Below are 16,190 nucleotides of genomic sequence, written 5' to 3'. Positions count from 1 at the left end.
CTGTTTTATACTACTTCAGTGAGTGGCCCTCAGTAAATACGTAGTGAAGAATAATTAAAGCGTCCCCCGGCGTCGAGGAGAGCACCTGGAACACAACAGGTACTCGAGAAATCATTTCTGAATGCATGAGGGGTCTGTGGGTTTACACATGTCATGTCATTTAATCCTACACGACAGGCATTATTATTCCCATTTGACAGACAAGGAAACTGAGACACGATAGGTTCAGCAGCTTCCTCGGGGTCCTGTGAGCGGTGAACGGTGGAGAGAGGATGCAAACTCAGCTCTATCTGGAGCCAAACCTCTTGTAATTATGCTGAACTGAACAGGATTGTTTACTGTGGAAGCAGACCATTGAGAATGCATAGATTTATTGATATAAACATGCACATTTTAATTACAGCTTGTAAACACGAGAAGCTTGGAGACAAAAATCTAATATCTGGCCCAGGTTCTCTTTTGCAGTTACCTGTTTATCCTTGGATTGCTTCTCTGATCGCGTCTGCATCATCAAAATATATTTTAAGATATTTATTGTGCATCTATTTTGTGTCGGGCACTGTTCTATGTGTAGGACGCATCAGTGAACAAAAAAAAAATCCTGTCCTCATGAAGTTTATTGCCTTGCAGGGGAGAGAGATAATAAGTTATGAATATGAGAAAAAAGTATATTCTACAGCATGTTAGAAAGCAGTAACTATGGAGAGGAAAAGAAAGCTGAGCAAGGTAAGGGGGCAGGAGTGCCAGGAAGAGTGTACGGAGAAGTGTGGGGACAATGCCTAGATGCGCAGGAGTGAGCCAGGCAGGGGGAAGGGCCAGGACAAAGGCCTGAAGTGTGCCTGCACGTCCAAGGAGGGAGGAGGTCAGTGTGGCAGCACCGGGGTGGTCCAAGGGACAGCAGTGAGAGATGGGACCGGAGGGAACAGGGCTGGATGTTGCAGGGAAGGACTCTGCTTTTATCCGGGGACAGGTGGGAAGCCACTGGAGGCTTTTAGAAGAGCTGTGACACCATAAACTTTTGCCTCAAAAGGATCCTCTGTGGCTGTGTTGAAAGTAGACTCCAGGGGACAGAGGTTGGAACAAGAAGGTCAGGTCGGAGGCTATGCATTAACTCAGACAAGAGCTGATGGTGGCTCGAAATAGCCCAGGGAGCAATTGAAGTGGGATAAGACATCCAAACTCTATTTTCCAACATACCAATTATTTCTACCTTCAATCGTGCAGCCTCTGCGGCTGCTTCTCTGTCTCTCTCTTTGTTTAACTTTTATTGAGAAGTGCATAAATTCTCAGGGTACAGCTTGATAAATATTCACAAAGCGAACACACCACCCAAATGAGAACCTCGGCACCTCACCTGTGTCTTCTCCTAATCACCACCCCCTTTGCCTCCAAAGGTAACTAGCCTTGAACACCATAGATTAGGGTTTGTTTGTTTTTTTTAGTTTATATGACTATAGAGGAATTATACGACTCTTTTGGTGTCTGGCTTTTCTTTTTTCAGTGACGTTTTAGTGTATAGCAATAGCTGGCTCATTTCATCAGATTTCCAGCCATTTTGTCCACACTTTACTCTAGTTCCTCTATTATTTATCACAGTTATTTAGAATCTGGATCTGATACACTCACGTATCTGTTAGCAGCAGGTCTTTTTCTATTGCCTATGTTTGCTCTTTGGGTCAGATGCCAATATTGTGCGTGAAACATTGTAAAGGTTCTGAATGATGTCTCTTTTTCCTGGAAGGATTTATTTGTGCTTCTCACAAATAGAATGGGAGCAGAGCACCTTAATCTCACCTGTGGTTGAGCTGATCAGGAACACAGTTTCAGCCTCGGAGGCCGGTCCACTTCTCACTCGCCCTTACCACTGGGGTTCCACCTGCCAGCCTGGGGGTACTTCAAGGATCCCTTCTCATTGGCAGACCCTGAACCCAAAGTCCTGTCTTCCCAGTATTGTGAGACTGTTGAAATCTCGTTTTGGCTTCTCAGCCACAGACCTGCCACTTTCTGCTGGTCTTCTGGGCTTTTCTGCTGCGAATAAATTGGCAAATACCTCAAGAGAAAGGCGTCAGAGAATACCAGGCTCACCTCTCTGTGGTTCTGAGGGACTGAGGATCCACCCTGTGGTCCTTTCCTCTGTCCTGCGATGTACAATTACAATGTATAGACTTCGGGGCTGGCAGAAACCCAACCAAGAAGACAGCAAGGAACAAGTGGAAACTCCAGAAAGTGCCCCCCCCCCAGATAAGAGGGCAAATCCAGACGGAACGGCTGAGAATGGTGCTCTTCTCAGGAATCTAACGAGCACGGGGTTGGAGGTCACCATCCTACCCCCATTCAATGCATCTGTTATGGTTTCTGCAAAAATCAGGTGGATTTTCATGAATGATGGTAGATTAGCGAAAACTTATCCAAGTAGTAGTCCCAACCGTAGCTGCTGAATGAGATGTGGTATCTTAACCGGAACAGCCCAACACAGACTTTGGTACTCGGGTTGTGGCTATCCACCTGGAAAATGCGTTCTTTTCAAACCTTCTCAGGAGAGATAACCCAAAGCGGTTCTGTGCTACGTCAAAAGGATAGAAGTGCGTGTTCAGTGCCTTAGCCCAGGGGTGTGCTCGTTCTCCTGCTCTCTGTCATCTCGACAATCCCCGGAATATCATGCTGCTCTACTATATTACTGGCATTCTGCTAACCGGAATGGCAAATAGGAAGTGGCAAGGGCTTTGGATGCTAGAGTAAAACATATGTGTGTCAGAGGGCAGAACATGACGGCCCTTTAGGCTTTCAAAGTCCCGACATATTGGTGAAGGCTCTAAGAGGTCGGTGGTCCGGGGCATGCCCTCTAAGTTAAATGATTACCACCTTATAAAATGGTATGTGGCTTGAGGACACTTTGGATTTGGTGGGGGGGCAGCCTGTATTGCACTTGATATTATTTCTCTGACCTGTTTCTCGAGTGCCAGTCATGAATGAGGCCCAAAGTACAAGAAGGCTCTACAGAAATTCTAGGTTTCAGTGCAACCCACCCTGCTCTTGAGGCCATATAATTTATCAAATCCACCAGTGCTAGGGACATCCAGAGTAGAGAAAATGCTGTGAGGGAGCGTTGACAAGCTCTGGTAGGAGATCTGCAGTGCAGAATGCCTAGGTTACTAGAGTAAGGTCATGGCCACTCCATTTCAGGGACTGTTTATTGTGAAAAGACTCACCATTTCAAAACCAGCTCTTGAAGTGATAATAGATAATAGAGATCAAGTTGAAAAGGGAACATCAAGTGATTATATGACCGGAACTGCTCGTCCTGAGTTGGACGTCGTCAGATCCACCAAGTCGGTCAGGCATCTGATGGCGATGGTATGTTTAGGGTCACGTCTGAGCAAGCGCAGAGGGCACAAGGTGTCCCAGGTCTCCATGTCACCGCCCTCCGTCGTCCTGACACCTCTCGCAGCTTTACATCTATAACTACGGGGGCAGGGGTGGGACTGCTATGATCTATTGGCAAAGGAAGGAAAGCAGCTTGTTCCTGGCTCATGGAAGGGTTGGTTGCAGTCGTCAGTGCTGGCTGACAGTGGGCTGCTGTCAACACCGTGGCTCTATGAGGGGTGACCGTAAAGGACAGTGGTGAGGGGAGACCTTCCCGGCAGGCAGAGCTGTGAGCAGTGTGCTGCTTTTGCCCACTCTGTATGGCCCGAGAACTGTCCTAAGATAAGGATGTACACAGACTACTGGGTTAGTGAATAGCTTGGCTGGTTGGTCAGGGGGATAGAAGGGACAGGTTTGGAAGATCAGAGACAAAGACGTCTGGGAACAAGCACGTAGATGGATCTTGGGAAGTGGCCACAAAATGTGCAGAGCTTTATGTCACTAGAGAAGATTCAGCACAGAGCGGTCACTCACTGGCCAGGTCGGCAGGAGGGACTGGCTAGTGATATCAGCCATCCTCTGTCCTCAGCCACCCCAGCACTTGTACAACAGACCCCTGAATGGCAAGAGAAAAAGAGATGGGGGAATATTAATCATGGCCTCAGAACCAGATGCACAAGTTGGAACTTTAGCTTGGGACGTACACTTTTGAGAGAGCATAGCCTGCCATCACCTTGAAGATTCAGTAACAGAGTGGACTTGACGTAGGGATGAGGGGATCCAGCTGTGCAAAGGGCGGGCTGCAGAAGACGCCCGTGATTCCCCTGCATCTCCTCCCTTTACCCACCTCTGATCTCAGCCACAACTGCAGGGGGTAGTTCCACGCAGACTCACACTCAAGCTGATTCTGCTTTCTGCACCAGGGCTTTCTAGTATACGTGCTGCCAAAGCGAGCATTGCACCAGGGCTTTCTCAGAAAAGCTTTGAGCCCTTCAATCCACGCACAACACAGCCCAGCAGTGCAGGGTGTTACCACACCAGGGGCAGTCCTCACCAGCAGGGAGCGGAGAAATACTTCCACCTCTCATCCTTCAGATGGGCAACACCGAGAAGCATCCTCTAGACGTCTCAGAGGTCCCAGCAGAATCAATCCCCACTGCTTACGGTAGCGATCTCAATGATACACATGGTTCTTCCTGTCTCACCCTCCCTGTCCTCACGCCCACCTCCTGCTTCACCTCTCATTTAAAGAAACTGCTCCCAAGCCCTGTCTCAGGCTTTGCTTTCAGGGATTCCCAAACTAAAGCAATAGATGCTCCTGCCAAAAAGAAACAATGTATTAATATCTGACAGGAGCCAGAAAAGCAAGATTCCATCCAAAATCAGAGGAGAATAATTCAGAAGAGTAATTTGGGTGTGGGTATGTGAAAGGGGGTGTGGGGAGCTATTTTATAACTTCAGACTTAGCAGGTCCAGTTCATTCCATAAGCCAGTATTAAATATAGGTTTTTAGAGCTGACAATGTAAGCATAGAATATCAAAATTTAGAAAGGCATAGGAGACGTTTATCTTTCTCCTGTGCTTTGAGAACATATGCTCACATTGTCTGTGTGCACGTACACACACACACACACACATACACACACACACACACACACTGGACTATAAGAAAAAAATCACTAGAGCCACACAGGGGAACCTGGCTCTTTGGACCACACAAGTATTATCAAAGCATCACCAGTGGGAGAGAGCCCAGTTACGAGCCAAATACTAGAGAGGAAAAAGCCTTTGTTGTGAATAAATAGCTTGATGAACCCAAACATACTCAGTGGCTGGAGAATCACAGGACAGAGTAAGTCCTTTTTCATCTACAGAGCGTAGGGATTTGTGTGTATGAACCACGTCTGCTGCTGGCCACACTTTCAAGAACCACACGTGTGCCTTCTGTGACTTCAAGGTTTTGTGAAACACAGTTTGAAAACCTGGGCCAACCCACCCCTTCTTCTAGAAATGTCTCCACTCCATCCATCTCTGGAAGGGAAGAACCCTCCAACTTCGCTAAAACATCCCAGAGAAGGGGACTGGTGCAGATTCCCAGTGTGGTGACGCTGGACCATTTTGACCCAAATGGATATTCCTTTAATGCTTTCTCACTGCAGCCGAATCCTCATTCTTCAGGTCCTGATCTCAGTGGAAACAGTAAGACATTGCCGTCATTTTACAATATCCTTTCACAGCCCTCAAGGTAGGTAATAGTTTTTATACTGGATTGGGCTGTGATTAATGGGAATTAAAGGAAGCTGAGACTATAAGTATCAAGCAATTCTTATCTGCAGTAAGTTGTTCACGAAATTTCCGTTTGCCTCCCTGAGAAGATATATAGAACTGAGCAGCAATAAGTTTTTCTTATTATTAAGGGTTAAAGTGTGTCCCCCTCCAAAAAACACACGCTGGAGTCTGAACCCCTAGTACCTCAGAGTGTGACTTTATGTGGACACAGGGCTGTAGGTAGTCAGGGAAGATGAGGTTATATACTGGAGTAGACTACGTCCGACTCCACGATTACGGGTGTCTTCATGTCCCACGTGAAGCCAGAGACACACACAGGGAGAAGACACGTGATGATGGGGGCAGAGATGGAAGTTATACAGCTGCAAGCCCGGGAGCACCCGAGAGCGCTGACGGCCACCGGAAGCTGGAGGAAGCAAGGAAGGGTCCCCTCCAGCTTTCAGAAGGAGCACAGCCTGCTGGCACCTTGATTTTGGACTTCTGGCCTCCAGAAGTGTGAGCCAATAAGCTTCTGTCTTTTTTTTTTTTTTTTTTCTTTGCGGTATGCAGGCCTCTCACTGCCGTGACCTCTCCTTCTGCGGAGCACAGGCTCCGGACGCGCAGGCTCAGCGGCCATGGTTCACGGGCCCAGCCGCTCTGCGGCATGTGGGATCTTCCCGGACCGGGGCACGAACCCGTGTCCCCTGCATCGGCAGGCGGACTCCCAACCACTGCGCCACCAGGGAAGCGCAAGTTTCTGTCTTTTAAGCCAGCTGGCGTGTGGTACTTTGTTATGGCGGCCCTAGGAAACGAATGCATTTATATTAATGATTTCTCTCTGATCAAGTCTCTAACATGTATCGATCAGGATAAAAGTGTGTCTCCACAATTCACCCCTTTCTTCTCTTCTTGAGAGACTTTGGAAGCTTATGAATTAAGAGGCTATTTTCAGAAATAGTGATGCAAATTTCAATTTTGGATGTATTTAATTATAATCTATAAATCAGTAGCACTTCTCCCAAAAAGATGTATCCAAAGTCCATCAGGGATTCAGAGAGGTACTGAACTCAAACAGCTCACTACTCCAACAGTCCGTAATAGATACACAATTCTCTCTAAGCATAGCAAGGCATCATTCTAGAATGAAAATCCTCACTAAAGCTGGGTGACAGAATGCCTTTATGCGGGCCTCTACAGGCCCGGCTATGCCAGATTTAATTAAGGAGTTGTATTTGCATCGATAAATTCTTATCCAAGGTAAAATAAAAGTGATTCGATTTGTTCACACTCAATTTCGTTTAGGTGTACAACTAGTGGTTTACGTCTATTGCAAAATAATTCAACCAAGAAATCAATTTTAGCACCTACAAAATCCCAACCAGGCTATAATTACAATCTTCCACATGTTAATTGCACACATTTTCAGATAGGAAACATACATAGGTATCGTGTATCATCTTACTGGCTAATTGCGCACATTTTCAGATAGGAAACATACATAGGTATCGTGTATCATCTTACTGTTTACCACCCAAAATTATACTTGCATAAAACATGGGAAAATTATCTTCATTATTTATGACCCTCATAAGGCTAGGATGTTCCTTTTATAGCCCTTTCTGGATCCGTCCAGGTTAGTAAATTACTATCTTCCTTGGCTGTCTATGTATCTTTTATTCTTCTTGAGCTGTTGGAAGCTGAAAAGGGTTGAGGAAGAGATCCCCATAGTAGGAGGCAGCGGGGACCAGAGATCACAGCGGGAACTGGGACCTCAGTTCAGAGCATGGGTTTCTGGGGGTCTTCTGCTGCCTGGCTGGTCAGAGTGTCTACATCGAATAAGACGACAGGCCACGAGCTGGGGGATGAGTGACCTAATGGAGGAACTCATGAAAATGAAGCCCATTTCCAAATAGGAGACTAAACACATGCTCCAGGGAGGCTGTAAGGTGACCGCACCTGACGAAGAACCAGGATACATACGACAGCATTCAACAGGTTGTTCTGAAAGTCTTAATGGCCTCTAGAGCATTCTGCATCTAAAAAGATCTGCGTGGATCATTTGCGTGGAGCAATTTAAGAGTGCAAAAGGCAGGACACACTTGAGTCGGGGTTTTGTGGTTTTGACAATATTCTCTTACCGTCTGCCAAACCACACTCCCTGTGACAAGGATGCTCGCATGAGTACAGCAGGTCACCGCTTACAAAGGTCCAACAGGGGCCTCTCTCCCTGGGAGGCTGATTTGCAAGTGATGGTTGCTGTCGCGCCTGCTTTAGAGTCGATGAAAAAACCAGGGGAGCGAAGAGGAAACTGAGGATGGGAGAAGCTAGGTGGTTCAGCCAAGACCCCACAGCTACTCTGGTACCACATTTTGACACTATGCCTATTTGATGCTTACATTTCACAAGGAATGGCGAATGTCCCAACAAACACACATTCATTATTCTATTTATTATAAAGAGTTATTGTGTGTAGTGCTCATGTACCACACAGCGCCTTCTTGCCTGGGACTGTGGAGGGAAGCCTCTTAATGTCTTAGCACATAAAGAACTGTCCTCCTGGGCATGGGGAGAGGGGGTCCCTAGTCACACAGCCCAATATCCCCCTGGAGAAACGGATGGATGTTCTCCCGGGCCACCTTTACTCCTAAGGACACCTATGTTTCTCTCCAAGGTGCCCAGGTTTTGAAACGGAAAGGCAAGGATTGATTCAGAGAATGAAGGTGGGAAAGGTGGAGGAACAGGTGGAGGTGAGGAAGATGGAAGTTGTCAGCGTCCCTGACATTGGCCATGACCAGCTCACTCTTGGAGAATTTCATGTGACTCTGGCACTAAGTCTGGGGGGAGATGGTGACAAATGCAGTGTGTCCAAAGGGAGCATGGTGGGCAGTTAGGAAAGAATCCTCACTTGGAGTTGTTGAAGAAACTGGGAGTGGTTAGTCTGGATTGGAGAAGTCTCGAGGAGACGTCACACCTCGATCCTGCTAGGCCAAGGACTGGCACAGAGAGAGGCAGATGTTTTTTGGTGGATGCACAGGACATAGTGAGACAATTAGAAAAAGAGTACCAGGAAGGAAAGTTCACCTCAGTTTAAGAAAAATCACCCTAACAATTACAGCAGACAAACAGTGATGATCTATGGAACTTTCCATCTTTGGCTGGAATTATACAAGCAATGACTGGAGAGCTGTCCCAAAGAGCACCATTTGGCTGAACCAGATGGCCTTGGGTGTCTTCTAGATCTAAGTGCTGTGCCTCTAGGAATAAGGTCTTGGCTCCCTGGTTTCATAATTCCTTGGTGTTTGCTACAGACCTCTCCACAGTGCAGTAATCCCTTTCTTAAAAAATTTATTTATTTATATTTGGCTGCCTCGCGTCTTCGTTGCTGCGCGCAGGCTTTCTCTAGTTGTGGTGAGCGAGGGCTGCTCTTCGTTGTGGTGCGCGGGCTTCTCATTGCAGTGGCTTCTCTTGTAACAGAGCACGGGCTCTAGGCACGTGGGCTCAGTAGTTGTGGCGCGCGGGCTCAGTAGTTGTGGCTCGCGGGCTCTAGAGCACAGGCTCAGTAGTTGTGGTGCACGGGCTTAGTTGCTCCACGGCATGTGGGATCTTCCCGGACCAGGGCTTGAACACGTGTCCCCTGCATTGGCAGGTGGATTCTTAACCGCTGCACCACCAGGGAAGTCCAGTAATTCCTTTTATCTTTTATGATCTCAGGGCCACTTAGAATATTATTTCTTTGGCTGACTCCTTGGCTCTGAAGAGCAATGCCAAAACCTGAAGGAATCATGCGAAATCTCTATTAATTTCTGATGACTTTCTTATCTTAGTAGATTTTTATGCGCCCTAGGTACCTCACAGTTTGTAGGCATTCAATGAACTTTTGATGGGTGAATGAATGAATGCATGCATGCATGAGTGTGAACATTACTTAGCTAATTATGAAAACAATATTCCAGGCTTCAAGGACAAAAGAAGAGGGGAAGAATCCAGAAATCTTTTGAACATTTTAAAGCAGGTGTAAGTTAAAAATTAATGAGTAACGGTTGTTCATGATTTTTTAAAATACCCTTAGCATTTTATTTTTTGCTCTAAAAATAGAAAATTTCCTTAAAGTGACTTTTTAGTCTATAAAAATATATAGCATACATTATATAAATGGTGAAATATTAAAAGCACTTCCTTTAAAATTGAATAAGACAAGGAGGCTTGCCATTGACATTTCCAGTAAAAAGTTTACTGAAGGTTCTACATTGTGCAATCAAAAAAGAAAAGAAATAAAAAGGTGAAGGACTGCAGAGCAAAAAGCAAAGTTGACAAAAATTCCAGATATGATTGTCTGCCTCAGAAAACCCAAATGAATCTGAGTTTAGTAAAATTTCTGGATATAAAATCAATATGCAAAAGGCTGCACATCTAGGGCTTCCCTTGTGGCGCAGTGGTTGAGAGTCCGCCTGCCGATGTGGGGGACACGGGTTCGTGCCCCGGTCCGGGAAGATCTCACATGCCGCGGAGCGGCTGGGCCCGTGAGCCATGGCCGCTGAGCCTGCGCGTCCGGAGCCTGTGCTCCACAACGGGAGAGGCCGCAACGGTGAGAGGCCCGTGTACCGCAAAAAAAAAAAAAAAAAAAAAGGCTGCACATCTATATACCAGCAAAGAACAGTAAAAACTACAAAATAAAAATTGTCAACTTCTAACAGCATCAAAAATAGAAAGTATGTAGGAATAAATATGGCAAAGATTAAAGGACCTTAAGGTGAACATTTTAAAACTCTCTCAGAAGTTGGTGATGGAATTGTAAATTGTTATAACCATTTCAGAAACATAACATTATCTACTGAGGTCAAACTCGTGCACGCTCTATGACACGCCAATTCCATTCTTAAGAACATACCACAGAGAAGCACTTTTTCACGTATGCCAAAATATATATACAGAAATCTTCATAGAAGCGCTGTAATAGCAAAATTTAAAAGCAATGTCCATCAGTAACAAATGTCCATCAACATCAAATACTCATCAACAGTAAACTAAATATATGACAGCATATTTATTCCGTGAAATATTAGCCATGAAAATGAATGAACCGCAGCTATACACATTAGAATGGATTAATCTCAGAAGTAAGACATGGAATGAGAGACTAAGGGACTAAAGAATACATACAGTGTGCACAAAAAAGGCAAAACAAACAATTTGTTATTTGCGGATACATATGTATGTGATAAAACTATAATGAAAAGTATAAATTAATTAAACTTCAATATAGTGCATTTTGGGGAGGAGAGAGAAGACCTTTATTGGGAATGAGCTTAAAGGTGCCTTCAAAGGCCCTGTTGGTGTTCTCTCTCTGAGGCTGGGTGTTTATTTTACTATTATTATGGACACTTTCCTATGTCATATTTCTCAGCTCTGTAGTTTTTTTTCTTTTTCCAGGAAAATGCTCTTTAACCTAACGTGGTACGTATCGAAATGTATCCATTCATTCTATTGATGGTGCATTAGTGAATAACCTCTACTTAGAATGACCAAAAATACAACTGGGTGTCATGGACTGTATGTTTTCAAAATGTAAAGATTAAGAACTGGCTTGAGGAGATTATATAGGAAGCCTGTTATCTCCCTATTTAACAATATTGAGGGTCTAGAAAGACCTCGTAGCATTACTGCAGTGATATCACTGGTCTTAAGTAATGGTCAAACTGAGGAATTATTTGCAAAATAATTGGGATCGATAATGTTCAGAATATATCAGGCAGTACTCACTTTACTTGCGGGCCACAGACAAACTACTCAGGACTCTTGGCTGCAAACAAGAACCGACACTGGTCAACACAAGAAAAAACAATCTCTCAGAAGCCTGTGAAGTACAGTTGAGCCTTGAACAACTCAGGGATTGCAGCACCGACCCTCTAAGCGGTCCAAAACCCACCTGTAATTTATGGTCGGCCCTCTGTTTACGTGGTTCCTCCACATCTCTGGGTCCGCATCCTTGGATTCCACCAGCCTCAGACCATGTTGTACCATGGTATTTACTAAGGAAAAAAATCTGCTCTAAGTGGACCCGTGCACTTCAAACCCGCGTTGTTCAAGGGTCAGCTGTACTTGTGGAGATGGGGGGAAGCCTAGTCGGCCGGGTTTGAAAAGTAGACGTGACTGATGGAAGTTTGTGAAGGTCATATCGCAGGAATCAGCCAGTTAGGACACCTCTGCTTCCTCTAGGTCTGCCACCATAGCTATAAACCCTAAATGACCCCTGCATCCTGGCCCCTCTTACGCCCTATTCCAGGCTCCACTGAGAGCATCCAGTGGCCAGGTTCAGGTCACACATCTACCCCTTTGGTGCCAGGGTTAAGGGTGAACAAATGGCTGAACTTTGTGACTTCTATATTCCATAATTTAGGAAAGGAATACAGGTGTCAGGAGCCACAGATGAATGAGTGAGAGAACGAATAGAAGCAGAGGAAAGAAGGAGGGAGAGGGAGAGGAAGCTTAGAAATGATCTGCCATGTTCATCAAAAATTTTGCTCCTGAAGCCCCATCTAAGACTCTGAATCTAAATTTCAGAAGTTGGTGGAGAGGGGGCGGGTCCACAGAAATCTTCCATTTATTTAACCTGAATGTCAGGCGATATTTTTAAGTTTGAAAAGATTACTGGCATCAATAACGCAGGCCCTTAAACCTACTTACTCTTTCTATGACTTTCAGTGGCTTTGCTTTTACTATGTGAAGGTTGGGGCGTGTCTAAAGGATTCCAAACTTCTTTTCTCCCTAATTGTTCCTTAACCAATTTATTCGTCTCCGTGTGCATTTCTTGGAGATGCATAGCAGCGATGTCAATTTATGAATGAAGAAGTTCAGGATTTGACTACTTAGAGCCCCAAGAAAAATCATCCGAGTATTTAAAATAAACAATATTTGTCACTTAACCACGACGCTGGTGTGCCAGGCATTATTCCGGTCATTTTACATGTCTTACCTAATACAATCCTTCCAACAAGCCCCGTGAAACAAGTATCCTCGCTTTACAAATGATGAAATTGAGGCATCAAGACATAAAATAATCCACTCAAGGTAATGAATGGAGGAACAGGGACTTCGATCTAGTTAAATTTGCTCCAGAGTTTCAGCCACTATTTAATACTGGCTCAGTAAATGTCAATTTCATCAGAGCAAAACAGACATTTTAAAATTCACTTATTGGTCATAAATAAATCAACCAATAAAAATAAAGCACTATTAACAAATACAGATTTATAACCACGAAAATGATCTCTTCTTAATTCGGCCTTCCGAAATCTGCTTTGACTGTCTCTGCGCTCACGGCTAAACAGCACATAAACAAAAGTCTTGCACTCAGGGAACACCTGTGAGCTCCCAGGCCACTGGCCGGCTGTTTCCCGGTCAGCTCCACCCGTTCTCAGTGGGCAGGTTTCCTCTGGGGAGCTGCATCTTCTCTCCCATCTTTACAGGGAGCTTCCTCCTGGAGAAGCTTAAAGCAAACCTGTTCTTCCTGTCGTAATCTTCTCTGCAATACACCCGTTAAGGATTCAACCTGGGTTAAATGTGGATTCCTTTAAACAAGAATTTAAATCAAAGACCAAAAGACAGCCCTCAGAATGGGAGAAAATATTTGCAAATGAAGCAACTGACAAAGGATTAATCTCCAAAATTTACAAGCAGCTCATGCAGCTCAATAACAAAAAAACAAACAACCCAATCTAAAAATGGGCAGAAGACCTAAATAGACATTTCTCCAAAGAAGATATACAGATTGCCAACAAACACATGAAAGGATGCTCAACATCATTAATCATTAGAGAAATGCAAATCAAAACTACAAGGAGATATCATCTCACGCCAGTCAGAATGGCCATCATCAAAAAATCTAGAAACAATAAATGCTGGAGAGGGTGTGGAGAAAAGGGAACACTCTTGCACTGCTGGTGGGAATGTGAATTGGTACAGCCACTATGGAGAACAGTATGGAGGTTCCTTAAAAAACTACAAATAGAGCTACCATATGACCCAGCAATCCCACTACTGGGCATATACCCTGAGAAAACCACAATTCAAAAAGAGTCATGTACCACAATGTTCATTGCAGCTCTATGAACAATAGCCAGGACATGGAAGCAACCCAAGTGTCCATCGACAGATGAATGGATAAAGAAGATGTGGCACATATATACAATGGAATATTACTCAGCCATAAAAAGAAACGAAACTGGGTTATTTGTAGTGAGGTGGATGAACCTAGAGTCTGTCATACAGAGTGAAGTAAGTCAGAAAGAGAAAGACAAATACCGTATGCTAACACATATATATGGAATTTAAGGGAAAAAAATGTGATGAAGAGCCTAGGGGTAAGACAGGAATAAAGACACAGACCTACTAGAGAATGGACTTGAGGACACTGGGAGGGGGAAGGGTAAGCTGGGACGAAGCGACAGGGAGGCATGGACATATATACGCTACCAAATGTAAAATAGATAGCTAGTGGGAAGCAGCTGCATAGCACAGGGAGATCAGCTGGGTGCTTTGTGACCCACTAGAGGGGTGGGATAGGGAGGGTGGGAGGGAGAGAGATGCAAGAGGGAAGAGATATGGGGACATATGTATATGTATAACTGATTCACTTTGTTTTAAAGCAGAAACTAACACACCATTGTAAAGCAATTATGCTCCACTAAAGATGTAAACAAAAAAAAGAATTTAAATCAAACTGAGGTTTTTCCCCACACACCCTACATATTAAATAATTATGAGCAAAAATATGTTTATGGGGGCAGAACAGGCATAAATAGGAAAATAGGCAGATCTGTGTATATATATATAATGGAATACTACTCAGCCATAAAAAGGAATGAAATAATGCCATTCGCAGCAACATGGATGGACCTAGACATGATCATACTAAGTGAGATAAGTCGGACGGAGAAAGACAAATACCATATGATATCGCTTACAGGTGGAATCTAAAAAATGATACAAATGAACGCATTTACAAAACAGAAATAGACTCACAGACATAGAAAACAGACTTACGGTTACCAAAGGGGAAAGATGGGGGTGGGATAAATTAGGGGTTTGGGATTGATATACACACACCACTAGACATAAAACAGATAACCAGCCTTGCAGACGCCGCTACCCTGGAGCCTCCCGCGCTGCTCAGCCGTGGTCAACCCCGCCGTGTTCTTTGACATCGCCATCGATGGCGAGTCCTTGGGTCGCGTCTCCTTCAAGCTGTTTGCAGGCAAAGTTCCAAAGACGGCAGAAAACTTTCATGCTTTGAGCACTGGGGAGAAAGTCTTTGTTTATAAAGGGTCCTGCTTTCACAGAATAATTCCGGGATTTATGTGCCAGGGTGGTGACTTCACACTCCATCATGGCACTGGTGGCAAGTCCATCTATGGGGAGAAATTTGATGATGAGAATTTCCTCCTGAAGCATGCAGTCCTGGCATCTTGTCCATGGCAAATGCTGGCCCCAACACAAGCATTTCCCAGTTTTTCATCTGCGCTGCCAAGACTGAGTGGTTGGGTGGCAAGCATGTGGTTTGGGGCAAGGTGAAAGAGGGCGTGAATATTGTGGAAGCCATGGAGCGCTTTGGGTCCAAGAATGGCAAGACCAATGGCAAGATGATCACCATTGCTGACTGTGGACAAATCTAATAAATTTGACTGTGTTTTATCTTAACCACCAGACCATTCCTTCTGTAGCTCTCAGGAGGGCACCCCTTCACCCCCATCTGCTTGGAATATCCTATCATCTTTGTGCTCTCACTGCAGTTCTTTGGGTTCCACATTGTCTTTATCTCCCTCCAAGTTTAGCTGAATTGCAAAGTTAAGTTTATGATTATGAAATAAAAACTAAACAACAAAATTAAATAAAATAGATAACCAACAAGGGCCTACTGTACTATACTCAATATTTTGTAATAACCTATAATGGAAAAGACTATGAAAAAGAACAGATTGTACATATATATAAAATATATAAAATTATATATATAGGGCTTCCCTGGTGGCGCAGTTGTTGGGAGTCCGCCTGCCGATGCAGGGGACGCGGGTTCGTGCCCCGGTCCGGGAGGATCCCACATGCCGCGGAGCGGCTGGGCCCGTGAGCCATGGCCGCTGGGCATGCACATCCGGAGCCTGTGCTCCACGGCGGGAGAGGCCACAGCAGTGAGAGGCCCGCGTACCGCAAAAAAAAAAAAAAATTATATATATAATTCAGTTTTTTATATATATATATAAAACTGAATCACTTTGCTGCTTTGCTGTACACCTGAATCTAACACAGCATTGTGAATCAAGTACACTTCAATAAAAAAAGACAAAAAATAAAAATAAAGACATGTACGACCTATTGAAAAAAGAAGAAAAAAGAAAACAGGCATATCGTTTGAGCGGTGTGACTGAAAGTTTCAGGCATCCAAGGGCTCCCTGGGTACATCTGGCACATTCAACATAGGTGTCAACAGAAGAAAAGTAGGACATGGCCCCTGCCTGTGATGGCACCTAACACAGGTAGGCAAACGACACCAGGTATTGTAATAG

At 44.6% G+C, this 16,190-nt stretch overlaps 1 pseudogene; it reads left to right on the top strand.

Annotated features, from left to right (window-relative positions):
- Nucleotides 1-680: 680 nt before the first annotated feature.
- On the top strand, nt 681-15,302 carry LOC114907079 (annotated as a pseudogene).
- The last annotated feature ends 888 nt before the right edge of the window (nt 15,303-16,190 follow it).

This window comes from Monodon monoceros, unplaced genomic scaffold (assembly GCF_005190385.1).
Source record: "Monodon monoceros isolate NGI ecotype Baffin Bay Population unplaced genomic scaffold, NGI_Narwhal_1 Super_Scaffold_3, whole genome shotgun sequence".
In the NCBI taxonomy this organism is placed as follows: Eukaryota; Metazoa; Chordata; class Mammalia; order Artiodactyla; family Monodontidae; genus Monodon; species Monodon monoceros.
Note: the sequence above shows the minus strand (reverse complement) of the source record. Positions and strands in the feature narration are given on the sequence as shown.